This window comes from Meleagris gallopavo, chromosome 10 (genome assembly GCF_000146605.3).
Source record: "Meleagris gallopavo isolate NT-WF06-2002-E0010 breed Aviagen turkey brand Nicholas breeding stock chromosome 10, Turkey_5.1, whole genome shotgun sequence".
NCBI lineage: Eukaryota > Metazoa > Chordata > Aves > Galliformes > Phasianidae > Meleagris > Meleagris gallopavo.
The window spans coordinates 6,582,936-6,608,495 of record NC_015020.2 but is presented as its reverse complement, the minus strand read 5'-3'; the positions used below and the strand labels follow the sequence as shown (position 1 = coordinate 6,608,495).

The window sequence follows — 25,560 nt, the reverse complement described above, 5'->3', positions numbered from 1 at the left end:
GTGGGAAAAAAAAAAGAAAAAAGAAAAAAGAAAAAAAAGCTTTCCAGTATAATGTTGCAGCATTTCAGAGCAGTTTATAATTTCTTGGAAATGAAGTCCCAAGTTTGCCCTTTGGAAAAGAAATTTAATAAACAATTTGTTGAGCTACATCAACATGAGAGATATGAAATATTGCATCAAGAGGTTGAAATGAAATGTTCCTATCTTTCCCACATTTTTTCTACAAGCTATGCTTCTCAGTTGCAGTTTGAGGAGAAAATACAATGGCATTCAGAAAGGATCTGAAGATGCAACAATTGAACTTTTCTAACATAAAAGCTTATATGGGTGCCTAGGGGAAATTAAGCTAGTTGTTATTGCATAGTGAGATAAAAGTCTGGATAATAAATGAGAGAGAAATGTACTGGAAGCTTGATTCTTGACCCAGTGTTAAGGCAGGCAAGAAGGAAACATTTCCGAGATGGGAATTAAATTATTAGAATTGTATATTTTTATTTATAAATAAATTGCATGCTATTTTCTACTGGCAGTCAGAAATGGCTATTACTTGCCTTCAATGTGGAGGACTTCCAGACACTATTAGAATCTAAAGAAAACACTGAACTTATCTACCATCTCCTCAGGGTACCTGCCAACAAAATACCTGGTTTTTGCTTTATGATTCCTTCTCTTCTTAGTAAAACAAAACTAACAGCAGTAATAAAAAGCTATATTTAACCTCTAGCAGCGTAACTTTCATCTTAGAAGAGAGAGTTGTGACTTTACTCATCTAACATCCTGAGAGATAAGAAAAAATAATGGTCTGCGAAGCAGGACCATTCCACATATGTTAAGGTATCACTTCTTGCAGACTCACGCTGTGGAACAGTCAAAAATGGAAAGAACCCTATTAAAGAATCTTTCATCTTTTAAAAACTGCTGTAGGCAGGATGTAAGCTTAATGAAAGTCCCAGCTCCCCATAAACACTATGTGTTCTTTAAGGCACAATTCAGTTCCATAGTTACAAGGATGCTTTATCTATGCAGGATACAGAATTCTATGTGTTGAATTAGGGGTGCAGCATCTGAACAAGAATCCGTGTATTCAGACCACAAAACAAGAGTTGTAGGAAGGATCAGCACTGAAGAGAAGACAGGTAATAGCATCACTGAAATGAGTCTACACCATGGCGGCTTCTTAAAGGAAAGTGCCAGGATGAAAACAGTCACCTTTCCCGAGGTGATAAACTCCTTTCCCTGCAGAGGAAGTAACTGTAGTTAAGCAGATGAATGAACTCAAAATAGAAAAAAATTCACCAATAAAAGGGTCTATGAAGTTCATAACTCCCATGTGGATTTTTAAACCATCTTTGTCTTTTTTTTTTGCCCCTAAATCTTCAGAATAAAATTCAAGAGCATGTAAATTTTGATTCAGGTTTTAATGCTTCAAATTGAGGAATAGGTCCGCAAAGTCGTACTGAATGTATTTCAAAGGACTAACAGAATACTTCTAAGCTTTTAAACACATCATGATCCTCCAAAGCTAAAACTTGACTCTTATTTTTAATCTGACTTCTTAAGTCAATAAATCTAATAAGAATATGTCAGGTTTCTGCATGCTTCTTTCTGCCTGTCAGTTCTTCATAACAAATACAGCTCCAAATAAGCAATACATTTTTATAAAACCTGAATGACTGAAGTTTTCAAGAGAATCAAATGACGACTAGTGTTGTGAAAAACAAGTAGCTTGAAAGACTAGTGACAAGCCAAAAACCTTCTGCAGAAAAAAACCTGATGTGCAAGTGCAATACTGTCAGAAAAGATAATACACACAGAAGAAACTGTATAGATTCACCACCGTGAGTAAAAGTTGTAAACAGACCAATTTAATGAGAGACGTTAATACAAAGGAATTTAGGATAGTTCCTAGTGCTGGTATAAGATTTTTTCTTATTTATCTAAACTTTTTTTTTTTTTTTTTTTTTAATACTGAAGACCAACCATACCTTCACAGATGTATTATTCGAGTTCCTCCCAACTTATTTTACTTCAGTAGATGATATAGCTATTTTAGAAATTCTACAAAATTTGGAAGAAAACAATAAATTTCAAAGACATGAAGAATTTCTGTTTGTTTTTTTTTTTTCAGATAATTTTCCATTTTCCAAAGGAAAAATATCATCAACATTTTTAAATTGGCTATATCTATCACAAAGATTTGAAAAAAGAACACACAATATGGCAGAATATCAACTTGGCTGCTCCCTTTGTAAAATATGAAAATACCAGTGAAGCTCTTATTTTAAACCAAGTACTCCCTCCCAAAATCAACTTGCTTGTAACTTGGTGACAAAAAAAAAAAAAAAGTGAATATAGAGTAAACTATAGTCCTTTATAAGGCAAGTACTTTTGACAAATTTAATCATCTGTTTTCCTTGCAGATATATGGTTACCTAATCTAGCAATAATACCTGCATTCAGAGCATCCCTCCCATCGCAAACACACACTACAAGTACATCAATTCCAAACTAACTTTATGCCTTGGGAAATTAATTTATCAGCAGTCCAACTTCATAAATCCACACATACGCAACTACTTATTTATTAGCTATCCATCAGATTTAACTGTTTCAGGAATACAGTGACAGTACACTGCACCTTTTCTACCAAGAAAATTGGAAAGAGTGGGAAAAAAGAAAAATCAGGTCAACCTCAATTTTTTGGGTTGAAAAGTACGTGCTGTAAAATTGGCAAGGTAGATGTGGGGACATTCAGGAAGTAGGCCAGCACAAAGAAGTACGTGTATCTCCCATAGATGGTAAAAGGGTCAGGTAGCATACAAAGTGGGTATAAAAAAGATCAAACAGTAAAAAGCAATTAACCCTCTGGCACTGGGAATTGGGATTTCCTGACACCAACTGCTAATGCTGGCCTTAAGGGGTTATAAGATCAAAAAATAATAAGCCAAGTCTTGAAATAAAAGCTATCATTTTAGACAGTGAGGGAAGGCATTTCAAGTACATTCTGGGCTGCCAGATTAGTATGGTACAAGGAGAAGGGTACAGAGGAGAAATACTCAAAAAGATAAACTGTAAAAATAGTTTTCCAGATTTGGACTCACATAGATTTCTTTCAACTACTCTTTTTCTTTGTAATTGAACACACTGTTTTGCTCTATATATCTCTGATCTATGACTTCTTCTCTTATATAGGGATTACTTTCCACTTTCTGCCCAAGTTCCCTCTCATTTTGTAATTAACTTCTAAGCATCATCTGTATTAGCTGTAGGTGGTTTACTTAATTGCCTTGAGCATTATGATTCTTTTACTTTCCTTCCACACAAAAGGAAAAAGAAAGGAAAAGAAAAAGGCAAGTGACAACACAGTTCCTTTACAAGAACAAAAACTTCAGATAACCTATATCAGAACTAATGTGCTTTGAATGGCCATAAAAGCTTATGGCAGAGAGGTTGTTTCTTTGGTTTTAAAAAAGCCATTATTTCCAGGATGTCTTAGGACCCACCCTTATTCATTGACAGTCTATTGTTTACATACTTCCAATTTATAGTTCTAAATTACTGCAGAAATATTAGACATTTTGTATAAAATAATTACAGAGTTTCCATACTGGTTGATAATTTACGTAAATTCTTTATAAGCACAGGGTAAGTCTGACAGTTTTTTTCTGTAGTGCAAACGAAATATCCAAAGCTGTCATATTCAATCCAGGCCAGTGTATGAATCTATGATATAAACGTTATCTGATGGGAATATTCTCAGCTCTTTTTAAATTAATCAAACTTCATTGATTTCCTCCAGTTGAAAATTCTGCGTAGGTGGATTCAAATACCTGCGAGATGTATCAGTATAACTTAACAAACTGAAAAAATATAAGGAAAAAAAACCTTTGGTATAAACCTCCATAATTTGATTGAAATTTGGTTTCAGAGTGGTTAGGGCAATAATAAAACAGAATCAGGTTAAATTTGAGATATAATCCACTTAAAATCATTATGACAAATGTATTATATCTTTTCAGACATCTCCATATTTGTGATGAGATGATAAAAGCGGCTTTGGTCCAGAACCATGAACTGTGGCAGTGATCTCATATCTGAAACCCTGAGAAGGCTTAGTAATATAGCATCACCCAAACAGGATTGTGCCCTGCTGTTTCTTAGTGTCTTAAAAACTGAGAAAAATATGTATTAGTATTTCTAATATTTCCTCTAATTTATTATACATTTTCTTCTAATTTAATGTATATATGCTATGTTCTTCATGCAAGACATATTTTACTCCATTTTAGCTTTCTTGAGGGAATACACTGTTTGAGGGAAATTCTTAGCTCACATTTATGATTATAACTTGATTATCTTATTAAAAGAAAGCGCTCTTATGAGGTTTTTCTTTAAACATAGCAATATTATATTTATATCACATAATTCCCAGAGATATATTTTGAATTCTCAGCTCCTGAATGAATGTGGCCTTTTCCAATTTCATATTATATGCATATGTAATAAAACAAAGAAATTGCTTATCACCGGTACTAAACAAAAGGCCAAACAAAAGCACTACATCTAGAACACCTCCATGGAATAAGTATTAATCCCATTCTTTTCCCCACTGAATTTAATAGTCATCTAAAAACCACAGAGTTCATGTAACAATAAATCATATTTAACTTATCATGATTTGATGAAATTGATACTCCATCACTGCAAAAAGGTAGTTATCTAACTTATGTTAGAGGTAGAAAACCACCTTTTTTTTTTAATCCTTATTTAAAGTTATTATGCAATCTTCCATGCCCTTAAGGATGACCTGTGCCAGGAACCCAGTGACAAAATACTTTAGATATCAGAGAAAATCAGCTGGATCTGTCTGAGGAAATCTCCTACCTTCGGTTTAAGGAAACGCAGAAAGTTATAAGGAGAAATATGTTCTGAATTTAAAAAATATTTATGTTTCTCAAACTAATGCCTTCCACTGATTTTCATGGAAACTACAACAGATACAAAGCATATAATAACACTATTTGATAGAGCAAATTCCCAGCTACAAAGCACTATTTTTAGCATGGTCACCGTGTACAATTAATGAATATACTGATGTTAAGGTATAACAGAGAGCTTGGCTTTGATGTTATTACACCAAAGCAGGAAACAGAAATGATAGGTACACTCACCCGTAACCTGAGCTCGTGGGGGAAACTCCGGTGGAGCGGATCTCCAGAAGAGGTCCTTCTCCACTGGTGGTCAGCCCTTAAATGGGTCTAGGAGAGGTGCAGCCAGGCTCCACCCCTTCCACAGGTGAATTGCCTTCACCTGTGCTCCCGTAGCTGACTCACTGCTCCCCTCAAGTGATTATTAGAGGTTCAGGCCGTGATTCAGCAGTCCCCATGCACACCGCCATTAGATGTGCATTTTCTCCAGCAATGAACAAGAGCCTGCATACTGGGCTCGTAACTATCTGCACCAGTAAAGGTGACCCACTGCTGCTGTCACCACTGCTGAAATGCACCACCACAGCCACACTGTGCTCACATCCACTGTTTGGTCTCCATATACATTCAGCAAATGTCAATGAGTGCAATTTTTCCACATGGAGGAATTTAGTGGCACACCTTTGCTTCATATGCACTTCCACGTCAGATACCATTTTGTCAGACTGCCCCTCTGCTGCCATCTGTCACATGGCAATAAAATACAACTGAGTATTTGTGGGAACCTTGACTGACCAATACTTGCCTCCAGCATTGTGGGCTGACAGAATAAAAAAGGGGACATTTCTTTAGGAGAAACCCTCACACATTTGCAGGTGAAACATCAAAATCAAGCAGTGATGCTAGTGAGGCATCAGTACTTAGAAGAATTAATCTGCAGATTAAAAACAAACAGAAATATATCAAAATAGCAGACATTATTTCATACCAGAACATAAAAGACAGTATAGTAATGGGATTTTGAAAGCCAGAGATAAAGAATTTATGAACTAGAGAAGTTCTACTTCAAGATCAGTGCACTGTTCCCAGTTATTCCCACTCAAACCCTGTTTTATGACCTGATTGTTCCTCTAATTAAGAACCTCTGTAATTCCAAGCTAACTTTATGCCGCGGGAATTCGGAGCTGTTTCTTCTTGTACCAACATTATTCTTTAGTTTAAACAGTTCTTTTTCCTCCTTGGTATTTCCCTACATAATATATGTACATAACATAATCACATAACTTCTTAACCTTTGCCTTCTAGGACTAAAGAAGCCAAGCTCACTTACTCCCTGTCCTTTCCCCCAGATAGTCTGCAGCTGCTCTGTTTTCAATTAATCTATCTCAACATGATTGACTAGAATAGCTCACAGTAGTCCAAATTACATCTCATAAAGGTCTTTAACAAGAAGGCTGATACTTCTGGTAAAGATACAAAGTGCTTCTCTAACATGCCGATTCTGAAATGGATCCCTGAGGAGCTACACTTGCCACTGGTTTCCTCTTCCAAACCTAATACTGAGCAAACATTCTACATTACATTTAAGCACTTTAGGAGATGATTATTTCAATACAACCTTGTTTCTTTTCTTTCTTACTCCAGAAAGTTAAGATTGTCTATTTCCCATTTCTTCTATAATGATCATTAAATAAATTTTTTCCTGCTAGGTAGAAAACCTTAAAATGTGTTTGATAGAATATTAAAAAAAAAAAAAATCAGGATTATTAACTGCATCTTATCACTCTTCACAACATTTCTTCTCTAAACCATATTTGAGAAGTTCGGAGTTAGGAAAACCTGACCTCCTTGGGCCTGAGACTATAGTGTGATTCTTCTCAAGATCAATTAGAACTACGCTATTAGCATACCAGCTCCACCTGAAGGTTGCCTCCAATTAACACTTCTGTTCTGAATGTAACAGCTTCATAGGAAGCAGAGGAAGAAAAAACGAGAAGATCATGCAGTAAAGGATAAAACACAGCTTAAAATATGTGAAGACACAGCTTTTAGATATACGTAAGAACTGTTTGAAGATTCTCCACTACTTTGCGAAAACTTGAATGAAATTAAGAATAATTTCATTAATATGTTTTTCAATTTTGTTATGTAAAAATCCTCATTCTTATATAACGCAAAACAGTTTCTCAGTGAATGTTTTAGCGTCTATTATATAGCAGTTAATTACATTAAGAAAAAACATCCCAATCCCATTAATTAAAAAGCAGATATTTGTTCTTCAGCTGTCACTTTAGGGGTACACAATAGCCAGCATTACACTGATTTTAAACTCTATAGACCAAGTGCTTCTGAATGCACATGCAGACTGAATATCAAACTACATAAACCATGCTTGATGTGACACATCTTCAATGGAAGTTTGGCAGGATGTTCATTTCTATTCTGTGTGCCAATGGACTTGTATGTGAAGATTATAGTTTTGATGCTGAAAGTACTCACTAGACCATCAGGTCCACTCATGCTTCGTTTTGCACTATTTCTTTCACCTTATAAAAACTATAATTATAGAAAATTTTCCATCTAAAGTTCACATTCTTATTCCTATATCCATTAATACCCCTTGGTCATCTGCACTGCCCACAACATTTCAAATCACACACAATTGTTCTCTTTTCAAGTACATTTAACATACGCACTATATGCTAAATACTAGTGAACAGAGCCAGCCTATTGCATATACTAAAGCATATCTACTCAAAGCAACATGATGAGTTAAAGAAAATCCTAAATTCAATCGTACACAAATTCAAAATTCAAAGCCAGAGACTAATTTGTTCCTAACAGACTGCAAACCTGATTTCTGCTCAATAAATTCCTCTTCACCCCCTTAAATTTTCTCTGCTTTTGAAATAATGTCTGTAAGCTATTACAGGGCACTGGTGCTATCCCATAGGATGTGAGTAACCCTGATATGCTTCTGACATTCTTAAGGACAAGGTCTTCTCAAAAGAATGTTTTGAACGGAACTCTAAGCATTCTGAACCATCCCGCACTGGAAAACCCTCTTGTTTTGCCACTGACCATGGATACTTAAGGGCTCCAAATTGAAGATATAAATACTAACCACTGCTACTAATGAAAGATTTTTCCTACAGAATGTATAGCTAAAAAGAAGTGGGGTAAGATTTGCTATCCTTGCAAAATATTTGTCTTGAGTAATTTGAAGTATGTAATCATAAAATAAAGACAAAGTATTCCCAGTTTCTAATATGAGGTTAAGTTTTAACCTAGAATGAATAAATCTAATTGCATAATGGAACATGGTAGACAACAATTTTACAGATTACATTCATCTTGTTTCACATATATTCACATATACATTTCCAAGTTATGATTAAATTTCTACAGAGAATTAGGAAGAGAGCATCTACAGGTATCTATTTCAAGATAAAAATATATACATATTCCATAGAAAGGATTTCACACACCCTATGGTAATCTTTATGCAGATTGCAGTTACAATTATACAGACATTACAGCAGGGCACATTCTGAAAATCAGCTAAATACCTGCTTAAAACTTCATGAATGCCTTGAAACTAAGGTATCCATCAGCTGGGATACTTTCAAACACACTGAACAGTAGATCATATAAATGCAAGGCAGGTATGAAAAACAGGCAATATGGTTTCCCCAATCTAACACTATTAACCATCTGACCCGGTATTAGCAGGATGCATCTCAGGAATGTCACTGCTCTGCCTAAGAGAGGCCAGGAAATGGGGAATGTATTGCAAAAGATAAAGGAGCAAAATAGAAAGTTTATAATGAACTCCTCCATGCTCCTAGGGAAAGATATGTATTGCACTAAATGTTTTAAAGCATTCTTTTCCCTGTTTTAAACAGTCTGCTTTTTACATAAAGGAACCAGGAGGACAAAGTCTTCACACGCACACACACACACACACACACTCATAACCTGTAAAAACGTCTTTGAAAAGCTTTACATTTTCTACAAAGAGGCTTCCTGCAGCCCTTTGGGAAGGCTAACAGAGCTTTCAAGTGTCATATTTTTATTCTTTTCAACTTGTAGATAAAATCCAGGCCTGATGGAAAACATCCCCCACCTGCACTAGTTTTGCAAGGGAACTTAAGATAAATTTATCTTGCTGATAATACCGTAAGTAAGCAAAGGACAATATCTCATCCCAGTAAAACAGTCTGCAAAATGAGGACAGCATCAGACAAAAATATATTTTAGGGAAGATCATTAACACAAATTAATTCCATAATACAGTAGTAGTGCAAGCTTCTTGCACCCATAGATATCTTATGCAGATGCTTATAAGGTCAACACGATTAAACACTATATAACATCCAATAATTTATCTAATATCAAATACAGATATTTTCTTCAGTTAGTATCTATTGCACCAAGCTTTCATCTCTGACCTGAATGAAGTCAATCAGTTTCCTTTTAAATACAGAACTTTTCATTGTGTCCTGCATTTCTTTGAATACTTCCACTAAGTTAGCGGAAACTTCTTGAATGTGAAGATACAGTAATAAACACCTTGCATGTAAACAGATCTATCACAAGAGCACTTACAGCTAAGCACATACACATTGTATTCTATGTGCCAGCTTGTACTTGCAAAACCCTGATTACGATCTTCAGTGTCACAGTACTACATGTATCGAAAAGGTTTATTCATTTGAATTCCTGCAGGTGAGGCAGTGCGTATCTTTCAGGCTAAACTCAAGTGAACAGCTAACCATTCAGAAAGGCATAGAAACTATTAAACCCTGTATCTAAAAATCACATGAAACTCCTTTCTGTGGTCCATTGTGTATCTGAACTGGAAGTAAGGCATGGGTTTCAACAAGATATTTCAAGTCTGTTGACCTTACAGTGGTTTAAGTTTAAACCACAGTTTTCTATTCCTCTGACTTGAACTGGGAGTTTGGTTGTATTTAAATTTAAGCTTACAGTGAGCGAATTATTGTTCTTAAAATTTGCCATCCCGTTACAGGATGAAACTCACTAACAGTAAAGTCTACAAAATTCTTGTTGTGCATTTCATACGGGCATATCTTCAAGTTTTTTGATTTTGATAATATACATTTGATGCTTAAACAGTAACTTACATTCAGTTCCACATCTGGGAGGCACAACTTACATTCAGTGCCTCCCATCACACCTCTGCCCTGCCTGTCTCTGAAAAATTATCATTTTCTTTACTCTTCTCTTTCAGGACCGTAAAACAGCTTGTGAGAGTATCATTTGGCTACGCATTTGCATTTATAAATAAAGTAAACAAAGAAACAAACAAAAACACCTGTTGCATAAAGTGTTTGGGGAAAAACAGTAGCCTGATCTCTGCCACTGGTACGTGTTTCATTTAACAGAATTGTGAGGCAGATCAGGAAATCACAAAAGGTGACAGATTAAGAGTTTTGAAATTGGTTTTAAATTCAATAATATTTTCCTAGGAAGCCAAAAATAGACTTCATCTGCTAGCCTTAGTGGCAGTTATCCAAACTACAAATCAAAGAAGATTAACATATGAAAATACATCATATCAAGGGATAGCTATGCTTTTTTCAAACATGATTATTCCTAGCTGGTGTTTCTACCTTATGTAAAGCACTATCTGATTAATCTTTAAGACTCAATTCTACATTGAGCTCTAAGGGAGACGTTTCTGAAGACATTTTCTTAACTTATTAAGGTAAATATGATGTATGGCATTAATCTAACAAGACATGGAATTATTTTAGGCATGCAGGAAATGAAAGTCTATTTCCAAATGTATCAAAAATGCATGCAGGTTAAAACTTGCACAGAACTCACCTTGGTAAAGGCTCAGAATCACTCATCTGGCTGACCTGGGAATATAAATGAGGTTTTGGTCAGTTACTATAATCCTTTTATGAAAAACTCTACAGATACAAGCAGAATACTTCAGACAGAATATTAAATCAAAACACTCTAAACTTCCTTAAAGCACAGGTATAACTTTTATAGAATCATTTCACTGTGTGAAATCTCAATATTCTTGCTGTTGTTTGGAGTAACCTGGAATTAATTCTGCACATTATAGTGGAAAGAATCTGCAAAGTATTTATTTTGATTTCTAATATGCATACACCACAAAGATTCTGAAATTGATGGGAATTATCATTCACATAACATTTTTGTTTGTTTGCTTTTATTATTTTATCTCTAAGACTGTGCCGTTAGGAGAATTCTAAAATCCTGAAAATCACAACTCATCATCTGTGTAGTAGTAAATTTATTCTGCTTCATGATGGATCATACCATAGCAGCTGTTACTACGTGAGAATTTCTCTACTATTCAGCCAGACATCTTGATCCCATAAGGCATGAAGAATGACCCGGCTTGTTGGGAAACCTGTGTGAAAAAATTTCAATCCTTGCTAAATGAAGACTCTTTTACAAAGATTTAGCAAAAACAAACACAAAAAATACTCAATCATTTTTAAATCTCATCTTTCCAGAATGTTCTCACATATGCAATACCACAAGAGAACAAAAATGATTTACAATCTCAAAAAAAAAAAAAAAATCATCAGAGCTATTGTACATTAACAAAGTGTTTTGTATTTATATATGTACATATTCAACAGCTCATCTAGACACAGTATTATAGTGAGTACTTTTATTACTTTGATTGGTCTATATATTTTATAAAGGTTACTGAGCACATCAATAAATACCAAAACTAAGAATCCAACAAGGTTAAGTGCCTTTCCCATCCATTTCTCTAGGAGCACATATCCACACGTACAGAATTCAATGTGAAATGGTGACCTTAAGTGCGTTAAGAGCCTAGGTTTTCAATTCCCCATCTTGTACTTAGATACGCTGTTTTCTTTAGTGGGAAACCACTTTAAAATTTTAATATAGAATCTCTGAATAGTTCTTGCTTTCATGCAGCTCTTCAAACTTCTATCTCAATGGCAAACAAATCACTCTCAGAAAGTATTTTCAGTAAGTGATATCAAGCAGGCCAAAATAACCACTGACCCTGAAAAAGCAAGACAAAATTTTCATTTCAAGAAAACAAGAAAACAGTCACTTCAAACAATATATTTTGTATTCTCCAATATCTTAGAGTGAATAGGATTCAGCTAATCTGTAAAACCCTCAAACCATTATAATTTACCAAATGAAACAGCTTCATTGTCAGATGAAGAATCTGCAGTACCAGAGAAGTACTGTACATACAACTTCTATACAACAGTCAAGAGATTTCTGAAATGCTCTTAGGAATGTAACTTCCACAAAAATTCTTAAGGCAAAGATGTTGCTTATACTTATACTTAGTGCTGTCATTGTGCAAATGACAACAACATGAAAATACGCATTGGAAGTGAATGATAGAAACTTAAAAACAACGCATTTTTTTAAAAAAAAGTCTTTAGAATTCTGTACTATAAGAGATTACTCAATTTAGTAGATCTTATAGACTTAAGTGGGGCAGAAAATCAAGGCTTGATCAATAATTTATATTGTACGTTACCAAAATGCAATAAAACAATTTAATGGTTCAAAGCAAGCAAACCAAAAAGCCCAGTCCCTTACTACTACTCAGAAGAACTAAAGAGCCATTTGACACAAATGAAGGAGTAATCTTTCTTGTATACAACTATGCTGTCTTTTTTTTTTTAAACTAAATAACCCCATCCCAAAATCCTTTCTTCTTTCCTGCCACTTAGTACTAGCCTATTTCTAGAAAGCAGAGATATTAACACAGTGATTTCCTCCAGCCTAAGTTTCATCTTTTCTCATAAAATCAGCTCTCTCTGACCTTAAATGGTATTGCAACTAAACTTTGGCCTTCTCCATCCACCCACTTATTCCAATTGGAATGAGTTTTTTTTGAATACAGATAAACAGACTGTATAGAGTATCCCTGCAAAGATCTCGAAGTCCTTGCACAAATAAATACATCCTCCGCTTTACTGAAAATGCTCATATGACACTTCAATATTTGTTTTTTTTTTCTCCCTCCTCCTCCTGAGCAATCAATCACATCCACTTTTCCTTCTCTGTGAATGGGGTTTTGTGGAAACACCATGGCAGAGAAGGTGAACCAGTCAGGGAATACAAGTCATCTCTCTCACAGCCAGGCATGCAGATGAAACTGAAGATATATCAGTATGTCAACTGCAAGCCACAAATTAAAGTGTATTACTGGTAAGTGATATAACTCCGAAAAAATTATGAGCAAGATCTAAATGTTAAGTAGCATGTGGAAAGCTTCCAGAATATAGCAAGATCATGTCCTAAGCATCTTGAATGAGATGAACCTTCTCTGCTCTCAGATTAAATTCTTCTGACTCGTCACAGTTGCTAGTCATTACAATTATGATTTGGAATCTCTCTTTACTTGGAAAAACAAACAAAAAACCCACAGCACCACACTTTCTAATTAAAACAGTTTATAGTTCATATAAGAGATACCATATCTAAACTAACAACAGACTAAAGATTCTACTTGATCTAAAGAAATTGTTTACCTCACGAATTTTCCTAAAGCACAAAACTGAGAACACTCTGTATAGCCTGCAGAGAAAGGAAAATGCTATGACATTCCTGAAAAATGACTGACAAACAAGATGGCCTGGTAGTAACTCTTGTGAAAGATACCATCTATGGTTGAGAGCAGCTTAACCACTGATATTAAACAGAACTTATACTTTTCACAACAGAAAAGACAAATAGTTTGTCTTTTCAGAGAAATCTATACTCTACGTGGAGTTCTACTCAAATCTTTTAAAAATATTTCTTCAACTTGATGTTGTCATATATGATAACATGTTCTTGAGAAAAAGTGACATATCAGTAAGAATTATTCTAGTTTATTAGTCTTGGTTTTTTAAAGTCCAGTTTGAGATATTAAATTGTAACATGTTATAATAGTACGACTTTTGTTGAGTTCCTTGCTCTTTAGAGAGAAACAGAGCAATACGATTACCGCTGTGGAGTCTGGCTTGCAGGGCAATTGGTACAAAGAATTCTTGATCCAGGTATAAACACAGGTAATAAGACATGCTTGGACAAAAGCAAGGCTTTGAATTCTTAACATTAGCAAACAATACAAACTGAAATAAGTCATTTCCTTTCTTGTGTTTTTTATCTTGGTTTGTAACAAGAATTTTCTGAAATCTTTAGCAATAATATAGGTTTAAAGTATCTTCCAGTGGGGCATAAATATTAATCCACATCATTTGTGTTTCAAGAATGAAATCCTAACACATTTCCTGTCGTTGTATATGATCTTAGGAAAATCCTGTATATTTGGTTACAGAATATGACACCTATTTTCACTGCAGGAAATCATACAAAGGTGTTTTTCATTATTATTGCTCAGAAAAACAAAATACAATCTAAAACAATTGTGAAATAAAACAGAATTAGACGTACGAAAGCTTTATTGGCACTCACTATATATCCATCTCAAACTCGCATCTGCATGAACTTAATATTATGTTACATTTTGTATCCTCTCTCCACTTGGGTTTACACCAAATATTTATTTTGGGTAGTCAAGGCATATCAGCATATAGCTGAGGTACATTTAGAACCGGTGTCATATTAATATATGAACAAACAGCGCTGTTACTACCTCAGATATGTTTAGCAAGAAGCAATACTAAGTGAGTAGGAAGGAGATATTGCTATTCATGTATAAGAAATGATTGCTCCAATGTACTGTTCAACACTCAACTGGAAAAAAATCTGACAGTACAAAGTGCTTCAGGAAAAAAAATATATATGATATCTGTGAGCAGCATTGTGTGCTGAGTTTCAATATATGAAAAGAAATATTTAAAGTACATGCACAGGACCAGAGCAATCTGCCTGAACAACTTCAAATACATTACAAAATACATGCACTCCTTCCATTTACAAAACAGACATTGTGCTTTAGGTTTTGTTATCTCACTATTATTATTGCATTGTGGTTTAACCACAAAACCAGCACAAGCTTTAAAACAGAACAACAATAAAGCACAACAAATATTTATCTGTGCCAAACCACAGGATGCAGCTTTCTGGTATGCACTGCTGGATTTGGTTCAGTTGTTCTGCGCTGGAATTATTTGAGAAAGCCACATGAGAATTCAAATTCTCCACAAATTAGACAGCAAGTTAAACTTTCTATCCACTTCTCAATAATGCTTCAATACTAAAACAGTAGTATCTCATATACACTGTCTTCTGATTATAAAGCACCCAGGGGAAAAATAATCTTATTGTAGGATATTTCTTATGACAAACACCTCAGGTCTCAGACTTGTTCTGCTCCATGCTTCTACAAAAATTAGAGACAAAGATGCAGGCTTCCAGGGCTCCTGAACACTCTGTGGAAAATACAGGATGCAGATACCAGATGTTTGGTATGTGAGTACTTCTGTTGTTCTAAATATGTTCTTGTTATTTACGTGAGAATTGCAGATATCATAACATTATCCACTGCAATATGAAATTGAATAAGAAATGGCAAACTCTAGAACAAAAAAACATTTTAAGTTAATTCCTAGTGGAAAAAACAACTTTATCCAATACATCAGATTTTATTTCAGAGAAATACAGGCATAGTCTATGTGCACATACACATGAACTTAGCATACTGTTTTTGCCACAGCTGGAAAGAAATGATCTGCAACTTTTTCAGCAGTTGCTCAGAATCAGACTTCCTGAGCTCAACTGATCACTCCATCTCAACAATGTACTAGACATAGAAATCACCTACATTAACTACCTTTTAAAAAGATATGACCAAAATTTAACTGCAAATACTTGTGTAGCTCCTACCAAAACCAGAAGACTAGCATGTTTTAACTGAAAAAAGTACACATCTTGAAAGCTTGAAAAGCATGAAATTATGCTGAGAGCAAAATCCATCCCTGGACAGAGAGCTCAAACAAGGCCAACATACTGCTTAAGTAATATTCTACCTTAAGTAGCTTTCAAGATTTACATTACGCTTATACAATGCACACATGCCATGCAGAAATTAATTCATAGCAAATATAAAATTAAAACAGAATTAAGGAACCGTTCCATCATCACTGGTATCATTATATCAATCTGTTTAGTAAATCAAGTGCTTTATCTCAGTAAAATCTAATTTCTTTATGAAATTGTTTTGTAGCCATATAGAGCCTGCATATTTTGTACTTTAGCTCCATATTATCAAAATTCCTTTCGATAACAATGTCACTTCAAATACAGACCATGAAGTGAAGTTATGCATTTCATTTAATACCATTCTTCATTCTTTGAACACTTCACAAAGTTTTCAGAACATTTCACAAACAATTGAACCATTTCTTCTCTATGCTGCAACCATTTACCTATCCCACAGCTCACTACAAAAACAGTGCAAGTAGGACAACAAAACAAGGAGAAATCAGGAAGAAAAAAGAAAAAGAACCAAAACAAGTATGTTTTCCTGTAAATAATTATGCCAATCTTCAAAAAATGTGTCATACATAAGTTTACTCTATAAATATTCACTGTCAAAAGCCTTCAATTTGCATTCTTTTCATAGTAATAGTCAAAATTGTTGATGGAACAATTTCATGTGAATTAATATCATAAGTGCCATTAGTGGGCAGGCAAAACAACAGCAGTAATTGTGATTGGAATGTCCGATATAGAAACAATGCAATACTAAAGCCATTGCTTTCAACTTGTATACTATTCTGAACTTATTCAGAGTGTGAAATACGGGATTCAAACTCATTCTACATCTGTATTAACTGAGTAGATCATAACAACACCACTGAATTGACAAAAGATACTACTAAGGAAAATAAATCTCATCAGACTTAAGGTTACAAAGGAATGTTCATGATTTGCTCAGTTTTAAATATAATATTTCTGTTATTTATTTACATCAGAATAACTTTGATTTACCGTTTTGTGTTTTAAATTATAAATATTAGATATTCGGTGCAATCAGCAGCAGATGACATGGACAATATTCAAATAATTGCTATTAGTAAGGAACATTATTCTCAGGAGTGCGAAAGACAAGCTGTTCAACTAAATAGTGTTACTGTCTTTATGTCATACAAGAGAAAAAGAAAGCAAAAGATACAGTTGTGAAAGACAGAAAAATTATGAAAGAGTATATATGTATTTTTTGGTTTATGATTGTTAGATTTTGTTTTTTAATATGCTGTTGCTCTTCTCATACAAGAACTGCTTACATATAATGTAAATAATAAGTTGTTCTAGATAACTGCACCTGTTTTAAATCATTCGCTTCTTATTCATCTGAAAGAAAAGAATGTTTGGATTAAGGAGATCGAACTCCAATAGCAGTTTGGGTTATAAATTAGAACACCAGCACTTTCAGCCCCAATAAGGTATTTATTTTTGCACCAGCGCTGACAACCAACAGGCCTATAATTCTGCAGTGTTGCTGCATTGATTATAAACAAATAACTCAACAATCCGACTATTTGCTACATCAGTTCAGAAAGACTAAGGCTGAAAGGGGAAAAAATGCTAACTCAAATATTCTAAATAAAAACTAAAAACTTACAATTCCAAAAGGAAAATTCTAATTAAAGTTAAAGTAATGACACATCTGACGTCAGAGTTACATAAATATCCAGTAACAATTTTCCTACAGTGTTTTTCATTTGATTCACTTCAGAAAAATTTTCAGATCATTATTTTTGGAAATGCAGCTTAGCAAATATTACACATATTAGTTATTGCTAATTTCACAGTGAAGAAATTGACAACTTATTTTATGAATGAATGCTACATACAACACAAATTTTAAAAGTGTGATTAATTCCAATTTTATAACTTGCATCAAATTCACAGAGATTCAGAGTTCTTAAAAAGTAATGCTTTTTTCTTGGAATTGGAAATTTAAATATTTCCATAGAAGTTTTATTGCAGCTACAAAAACATTTGGTCTTGACAGAATAAATACACTTGATGTATATTCAAGGAATTATTTGCAATAATTTAATTTTTGATATATCAAATTACCTCAAGCCAATTATAGTCACGGGAAAGCAAGCCTGGAAACCTAGTATCTTCAAGGAAATTCTCAAGCATTAAATGTATTTTATAAAGCTTACAAAACTTAAAAACAGGATAGTTAAATATCCTGAATGTCTGAAATGTGGTTAGAAGTTGTAATCATTTTAGCAAGCAGAACATGTAGTTTTTACACATGATAAAAAGATCTCACTATTATTGTTTCTCAGTAATCTACAAAAAAAAAAAAATCCTCCTCTTGATATCTTCTCATATACCTTCCTGTGTGTGGAGATAGACAGAAAAATTAAGGATTCTGCCATTAAAATGGAAATTATGAGGTGCAAGCAGCTCTGTAATAGGATTGTTAAAGGATATTTGAAAAAAAACTACATGATAAATTATGTTGTCTGCTTCAAGAACAATGCCTACTTTTGATTTCCATGGAAACTACAGCAGATACAAAGCATACAATAACACTGTTTGACAGAGCAAATTCTCAGCTGCAAAGCACTACTTCTTAGTATAGCCACTACCTTACCTGTGCATTTTCACCAGCAATGAACTAGAGCCTGCATGCCGGGCTCATAACTATCTGCACCAGTAGAGGTGACCCACTACTGCTGAAATGCACCACCACTGCCTCACTGTGCTCATATCCACTGTTTGGCCTCCACAAAAACTCAGCAAACATCAATATATGCCAATGGGTGTCATTTTTTCTGCATGGTGCAATTCAGTGACACCCCTTGGCTTCATATGCACTTCCATGTCAGACACCATTCTGTCAGATTGTCCCACTGCTGCTGTCCACCATACAGCAACAAAATGTAATGGAATATTTCTGGAAAGGTCCAACTTCTACTGTCATACAACACCCATCTCTGATGCTGTGGGCCAACAAAGTAGATGGGAGGCAATACATTTCAAGCAGCCCTTAAGCATTGGAGTGGACTCATCACAAGAACAAAGAGAAAGCAGTGGCGTAAAAAAGAAGATGACAAAGAAACAGTTCAAATGAGATCCATTCTGTTCAAAAATCTCATAATCGGCAAAAGGAAGCACAGCACACATCCTAAATATTGCCTATAATTGCTGTTATCTACACACACACACAATAAAAAAATATTCTAACATTTTAACAGTCTAATCTAAACACAGGACTCAGTCCTTGTTAGAGCAGTAACCAAAATCTAAGCATGGACTCTCCAAATACATCCGGAAAAGGCTTAGCAATACAGTTAAAATTTTTGGGTAAGGGCAACAACAGAAAAAGGTAAACCCAGAGGAAGGGCACCATGATACCTTTACCTAATAGGTTAATTCAGGCAATCAAGAATTCTGACTTTGTATGCAACAGTTGCTTTCCTATTCCTTTCCTGCAGAATCCAAATGGTTCACATGTGAGTTATTTTTGTTTAAACAAAATCAAATATTAGCCATCTACAATTTGCAAAGAACGACATTATGAGCAGCTGTCAGATATGTTTCACAAGGGCAGCCCTTGACCTTTGGGTACTTCTGTCACTTACCAGATGGGCTGGGGTTCAACACTGATGCAATAGTACTGGAGATGAGCCAGTAAGGAATAAAAGGTTGGAGTGATTACAGCAAGATATACGTGCAGTTGACCCGAAAGAGCAGAGAGCACTCATAGTCACCAGAAAAACACTCTTCAGCACCCAGCAGAAGCACAAGCAGAAACATTTCATTAGTTTTGCAGCGTTTTCTCTTTTTCTCCTTTTTCTGAAGGCAACACAAAACAATCACATTTGAAATTAAATGACTGTTTTAATTATAATAGTTTGTTTTTACCAACACGGATACTCTCTCTCACTTGGCTGATTTTTTAGAATTTTTCATTCATCATTTTATTACTGTTGGTCCCTTAAGATCATCATATTGAATCAGTCCCTGAAGTAATGAATACTGTAATTAAAACTTGGTTAAAGGTAGTTCACAGCCAAATGTTGCTCATTTCTCCCAAACATCTGGTTGCTAACCCAACTTTCTGTTTGCTGGTTTTGATAACACTCTGATTCTGCTAAAGAAACTAATACATCTTCTTGCAGCTATTTACATGAAAATGTAAGAATCAGAAAATGAAACTACAGAAAAAGCCTTTGGCACTGAAGCTCTCATGGCTTTTATCACAGAGCCATTTTATCTCACATGTTAGACTTTCCTTTTCTTCAACATAATCACAAGGGTACAGAAGTGAAAACAGGTGGGGTTAACTAAAAGAATCTGTTCATTACCCCAGATGGACAACAAATTGCATTTAGATCCTGTCCTTCCCAGTCCCACCGAGCACAATGTCAATTTTAAGTAAAACACAGGCGAACTTACTGTGTTGGGGGACACAGGCTAAGCAGACCTAACAGGACATAGTTACTGTTATCATACTAAGTGTAGTCCTTTCCAAAACCTGAAAAGAACTCATAGATTCCGCTTCATGGAAAATTGGATGAAAAGTTCAGTATTATGCCCTGTTTTGCCAGAAGCTTAATTAGAGGAATCACATTATAGTCTATTTTTCTACCATAACAGACCGTGTTTTGGAACATACAGCAAAATCAGCACACACGCACTCAGATCTGTTGTGATCTGGAATAGATTGACATCACATTACACATGTTAAAAAAAAATGATTGCAGCTTTTCAATATTTAAGGGGACATTCACAGAGAGAAAGAGACAGCATGGGCTGTCCCACCTCCAGGCAACGTGCATAGATCAAACTAACTCCTGGCTCTACTTCTTCAATTTATGTCAAGCAAAACAGTAGGCAGAGTAAGAGCCAGACGTATAGCACTGGCACAAACAGTACATCCCAAATCACAAGGCGGGGGTTAGTTATTTCTGCAAAATAAGGCACTCATTGTCTATTCATTTTCAAAATGGAGACATGTATGGATGAATATTAAAAAGACCACCTTCTTCTGCTATCTTAAAATAGTGCCTGAATATATAAAGCGCTTATTATCTTTATAATATCCATATATCGTAAGTACACACAGAGCAAAACCAGTCAAAGTTAAGCAGAGTATTTGCAAACAGTAAGGTCCTGTATTTTCAATACTCAACAACAGTAAACTTTTAGAATAAAATATTGTGTAGCCTTAACCTCATAAAAAATACTGCATTCATTAATCTTCATATTAAAAAGACTTTTCAAGTAACAATAAAATATATCAACAATACTTCTTATCTATATTTTTGTGTGTGCGCATGTGTTGGTGGTTGCTGCCTTACTCCTACCTGAAAAAACATGGCACTGCGACATTCCCATTGTAAGGCTTATGTCTAATGAAGGTATATCTCCACTGGAGCATTAAAACTATGCAGAAATACGGAAGGTGACTGCTGACTTATAAGTCGTCACAATTCAAAACATTAGTCCAATTTACGATGATAAGTTATTTATCTATCATGCAAGTACTTCGATGACCTAAAACAGCTGTGTTGACAAAGAACATTAAGAATAATATGGTACCTTCTAATATAAATATTGGCTGTCTTTTAGTAATATATATGGCAACAAATTCTGCTCTATCATTGAGCAAGTGAAACTTGAGTTAGCTTGACAGCTGAAGAACAATGATGTAATTACTAGTTCAGACAGCCTGTAAAACCTCCCAATCCCATCCATGAAATGAAAAGAGATTTTTGTTCACTGCATAAAGTCTCTCAACATTATCATGGGAAAGGAAAAGTGGCCCAATTTAAAAAATGATCCTCATAAAAAGAAATCTCTTACTATATCTCAGATTTTTGTTTGTTTCTTCTAATAGTTGATCACAGTCTATTGTTTTCATGTTTTTGCCTCACTAATAAAGGGAAGGAGAATGACAGCAAGGAGAAGGGAATTAGGAATTTTATTTTTTTTCTTTTGGTCAAGGATGCTGATAATAACATCTTAATTGTTTTTTCTAATGTTCTTACACATTGTCTGTCACAAGACTAAAATCAACATGTATTGATAATTAGACTCCACTTCCTTATTCCAAGCTTCAAAACACTTCTTTTTCTTCTTTTCACTTAACAATTTTACATAGCAAAACTACTTCAAATAGTAACACAAAGGCAAAAGTATGAGTAATATTAGACACATTTGATGCCAAAAAAAAACAGTAAAAAGGTAATTTACCAAAAAAATCTCTTGGAAAGATCAACAGGCCTAGAAAAAAATACCTTGTAGATCATCCTGTCTTAAAACAAACCTCAGGTTCTGTAATCAACCGGGGAATATTTCCCACATGTTTACAAAAACAGAAGTATCTCCAAATTTTTCAAGTACTTTTCATACTAACTCAGGCCTCACTGCTGTCCGACAATTAAAATATCAACTTACTGACCCCGAAACTACAATATTTTATTATGTTCTCTTTCTGTGCTCAGTAAGATTAGGAAAAAACATACAGCTCTGGGATTTGTATGTATCCTTTGGACAGAAAATTAGGCCAAAGAGGAGAGCACTGAAAACTAGAAATTGAACATGCAGTTAATCGAAGGCAGTGGGTTTTTGGTGATGGGACAGATGAACTTCTGTGGAAAAAAAAAAATCTCACTGGGTAGGGACAAGGCTGAAGCTTTTAGGGCAGCGTTGTATCCATGCAAATCTCTCTTGAACCAGTACTAACTGCCTCTGTAGGAAATAACACAGTCCTTTTGCCTGGTTGAAACAATATGCAGACTAAACACAACCTACTCTTCTCCATTTCAGTTCCTAAGTTGCTCAACTGTTTCACAACCACCTAAAGATTGCTTGAGCAACAAAGACTAGCAGAATTCCTCTCATTTCAGTGGAAGAAAGTGGCAGAATTAAAATCTCCAATCCTTCTTTTGTCTCATTTTATTATTCAGAAACAAGATTTATTCTAATTTCATACAGGTATTTTTTTTAATAAGTGATGGAGATTTTTTTATACAAATGTTTAAAAATATATGTTTAGTTATATTCTACCACTGAGCAGTAGAACATTCAAGAAAAAAGAATTTGAACATCTTCAATTTTTGAAGAATTGCAGAGAAAAGAAAGAATACATAATTTGTCAAACTGCAATTCGACCTCTAATCTCCCCAAAAATATATGCATGATGGGAAGAGAAGAGCATACAACACTACACGCAGTCAGTTTTTGCTTGGCAATTCACTCAATTAAACCATGTTCCTTTTAATGTGGATAATGAAGGTACCATACATATATATATATATATATTTATTTTTTTTTTAAGATGGAAATAATTAAAATATATCTTCCATAGAGACCTCCAATATAGGTAAGTACGTAAACTCTGAGTTTTTTATTTGATAGAAACAGTAGGAAAAAAAAAAAAATAACGCTGAGGATTTTGCTTTATATTCCTACTTGCTGACAGATTTTGCAGAACGACATGATGCCTTATTTTATGAACTCCATCCTCATTATAATATCACACTTGGGAGTCAAATGTTTAATCATTACTGAGAATGTAACAATTCAAGTGGTCATAATGAGATTAATAAAGCAAGAAGGTCCTTCAGATAGAACCTTATGTCATGTTAGGCCTTATTAGAAGAAGAAAGTATCTTGTCACGAAGTAACATATTCTGGAGGGACTGTCAATAGCTGTCAGATGGTTGTTCGTTAATTGTGATTCACTACTTTGAAAATTTCATTTTTCATTTAGAAAACCTGATTTGGGATATTGCAAATTCATACTGGCCTATAGGAAATTTCAGGACCATGAAAATTGCATAACAGGTCCTGTAATTAAAGTGCTTGGTACTGGGGAGGGAGAGAAAATTAAATTGGCCACTCCTGACCCAACAGCATAATATGACTTGCTTTTCTGCAAACAGGTAACATATTCCTGAGCTGACACTGACTGTTGAAGCTGTAGGCACAGCTCTTTTCTCTGCTGAGAAGAATGCCATCATTATGTTAATTAATCTTTCTATAAGACATTATCTATTTGCCATGGTTTTGGTTAGAATATTTATCATAAAAACACAAGCTCAGGAGTAGAAATTTTCTTCAGTATCACAAATTTACAGCTAGCTAGCAATACACCCAACTTTAACATGACTGCTAATATTCAGCTGAGCAAACCTCTTCACAAACCAACCTCTCTCCTACCCCACATTCCAGATAAATACATGATATTTAACAATTTACCTTAGCAGTTATAAAGTATCAGGTGGTACTGTGATTCAGGAATGCAAAACCCCATTCTGACAGGGCAATGTGACGGCTGCCCACTCCATTAAGCTACAAAGCCCTGTCCTCAAGGCAGTATCATGGCGACATGCAGGTCCAAGAGCAAGCCAGGAAGCCAATCTGCAGAATGGGCTACTGCTGCAGAAATTGCTGGGCCAGGGCCAAGGCCAAGCTGGGAAACCACCTCACAGCTAGGGTCCACTCCCTAGACCTGGTCAAGCAAGAAAGTATTGTGCATCTGGTGCGGCTCTGGGAGGCACTGGGTGCCCGAGGCTGAAAGCTAAAATGGCCACCGGCTCTGAGGTGAGAGCACCGGAAGTGCCCTGCTTAGGGTCAACATGGCCACTGAAACCTATTAGTGCACTCAGGCCCTGAGACATCCATCCCCACAGTCCATTTCCTTTAATTGAAAACAAACAAACAAACAAACAAAAAAAAAAACCCACACAGAATAGAGAATTCACAGAAAACTCATACGTAATGACTTTTAGTCCTTGAGAGAAGTGAAATTGCTTCTAATAAATTATTTGCAATAGCAGGCAAAGCGTCACTGTGAATATCAATAATTGAATACAGGAAAAAGTTAACTCACTCAACTGGTGGTACGGTTTCCGGCTACGAAACACTTCTCCTCTGGAAGCAGCCTTCATCTAGGAGACCCCCCTGCCTTCATAACCTAGCTCTTAAATGTGTCAGTCATGTGGGAAGCACAGGTGAATTGCTCACACCTGTGCTTCCTGGGCCAGCCGCTGTCTGCACCAGGTGCACAATCATCAGTTCAGGTCCTGATGTAACAGTTCCCTTACAGCACTGAAATTTACCAAGGGAGATTGAAATGCCAATCTGTTTCATCTCATCACTCCAACTCAGCTGTGTGACAGAAGTTTCCAGAACACCAATTGCTAGCCAGAGAAGAAACAAATTAGAAGGCAATTTAGAAAAACATATTTACTTGGAAAAGACTAATTTTAAGCACATGGTTTTAAATAACAGCCTGAAATATCACTTTTGTAAAAAAGATTGCAACCTGAGTCAGATTTTAAACACAAATCCATCTAATAACACAAGAGTTATGAGACCTGATTCTTCTAATAGTGTGACCTCAAAAATATCGATGCATTCTTCAAACAATAAATCAGTCCTTGAGTTAACCTTGTGAATGGTTTCAAGTTTTCCTGTTCAAGTTTGAGTTTTGATGCTAGACCAAAGGTAGTTGTTTCCAATGCCAGCCATCAACATCATCTGTTAAATGGTTAAAAGATATTTCTTCTAATGAATGTTCCAAGGAGCATTCAGGGAACTGCTACCTCAGGAAGGACACCAAAGGATAAACATGGCCAGTTGTTACCAAGATAAATGCTTCTCAGTCAGAAACTCTACAGAAGTGTAA

The 25,560-nt window shown here is 35.1% G+C and overlaps 1 long non-coding RNA gene across 1 annotated transcript; it reads right to left on the bottom strand.

The window, feature by feature from the left end:
* Positions 1-7: 7 nt before the first annotated feature.
* LOC104912291 lies at positions 8-24,856 on the bottom strand. Its single transcript, XR_002117939.1, has 5 exons — positions 24,763-24,856; positions 11,250-11,343; positions 10,782-10,816; positions 1,986-2,058; positions 8-1,236 (listed from the first exon to the last, which is right to left on the bottom strand). It is a non-coding gene; the product is annotated as an uncharacterized LOC104912291 (long non-coding RNA).
* Between the last annotated feature and the right edge of the window lie 704 nt (positions 24,857-25,560).